We start from the raw sequence: 1793 nt of genomic DNA, 5'->3' as shown, positions 1-1793 counted from the left end.
GGAAAGTCATGAAGCCATCACTGCAGCCACACCAGCAGGTGTGAAAATGTTTGCTTCTTGAAAAAATAACATTTGTATCTTGTATTGAAAATGCAGCTTTTATGTCGGTGCAGTATTGTTACTAGAAAAGACATACCTATAGACTCTAATATGATAAAGAGTGAAGTCATTATATGACAACTTAAAGCAAAAGGGAGGTGAAGGACCTAAAGCTGGAGGTCTTAATACTAGCAAAGGATGGTTTGATAATTTTACAGAGGTTTGCCTTCAAAAAAAAAGCCAAGATTATAGGAGAAGCAGCCTCTGCCAACCATTTCCTAGACATCATTAAGAAAATCATAGAGGAGAAAGGATATAGACCTGAACAGGTTTGAGATGATGATGAAGATGCCCTATTTCAGAATAAAGGGCCAGAAAGAATGTTTATTAGTAAAGAAGAGAAGCAAGCACTAGAATTTAAGGCAGGGAGGAATAGATTAAGTGTACGGTTTCGTGCAAATGCAGAAGGATTTACGATCAAAGCTGTCCTCGTATATTCAGCGGCGGGGGGGGGGGGGGGGGGGTCGTGGGGAGACAGGATTGGCAGTAGTGGGAATCTGCCTGGGGCAGGAGGGCATACCTCATCAACAAGGGTACCCGCATAATGAACATTTGTATGCTAACCCTAAATTGTACCCATCTTTAAAATAAAAAAATTAAAAATTAAAAATAAATAAATTTTAAATTAGACACAATTTATTTCCTTAAATAAGAACACATGTTTATGTCTTTCAGATATTTTTCTCATTCATCAAACACACCTTAATTTGGTTCACTTAATATACACAATTAGCTGGGTTCGATGGCTCAGCCTGTAATCCCGTGCATTTGGGAGGCTGAGGTGAGTGGATTGCCTGAGCCCGCGGGTTCCAGACCTGCCTGGGCAACTTGGCGAGACCTCATCTCTACAATAAAAATCAAAAAATTAGCCGGGCGTGGTAGTGCACGCCTGTAGTTCCAGCTACTTGGAAGGCTGAGGCAGAAGGATCGCCGGAGCCCAGCAGATGGAGGCTGCGGTGGCTGGGAGTGGCCACTGCACTCCAGTCTGGGCGACAGAGTGAGACTCCAACTCAAAAAAAAAAAATATATATATATATATATATATACACAATTATATATTTTTTCTTTAATATTTAAAATTTTTTTGTGCCAAAACCTGGCATCCACAATTATATATTAATTGGAATTTTTACTTTTAGTAATCTTAAATTTTTGTGAAAACCTAGGAAGTAGAATATCTTCAATTGTCTGACACATCTCAGTATTTTGTAGATGAAGATTATTTCTTTTTTTTTGAGTCAGAGACTCACTCTCATCCAGGCATGAATGCAGTGGCACCATCATGGGTTACAGACTCAAACTCCTGATCTCATGCATCCCACCTCAGCCTTCTTAGTATGTCAGACTTCAGGCAAGCACCTTCATACTCAGTTAACTTTTTAAATTTTTTGTAGAGACAAGTTCTCGCTATGTTGCCCAGCTTGTCTTAAACTCTTGGCCTCAAGCAATCCTCCCACCTTGGCCTCCCAAAATTCTGGGTTTACAGCCATGAGCTACTGCATCTGGCTAATTTTATTTTATTATTATAATTTTTTTTGTAGAGACAAGTTCTCACTATGTTGTCTAGGATAGTCCCAAACTCCTGGGCTTAAGCCTTAGCCTCCCAGAGTGCTGGAATTACAGGCATAAGTGGCAAGGAGAACCACTTAATAATTTTCTTAGAAGCATATTTTCTTCAATGTAATTTTTGAAAA

The sequence above is a fragment of the Carlito syrichta genome, unplaced genomic scaffold (genome assembly GCF_000164805.1).
Source record: "Carlito syrichta isolate Samal-C Ts95f unplaced genomic scaffold, Tarsius_syrichta-2.0.1 Scaffold95884, whole genome shotgun sequence".
Lineage (NCBI taxonomy): Eukaryota > Metazoa > Chordata > Mammalia > Primates > Tarsiidae > Carlito > Carlito syrichta.
This window is presented reverse-complemented; position numbering follows the sequence as displayed.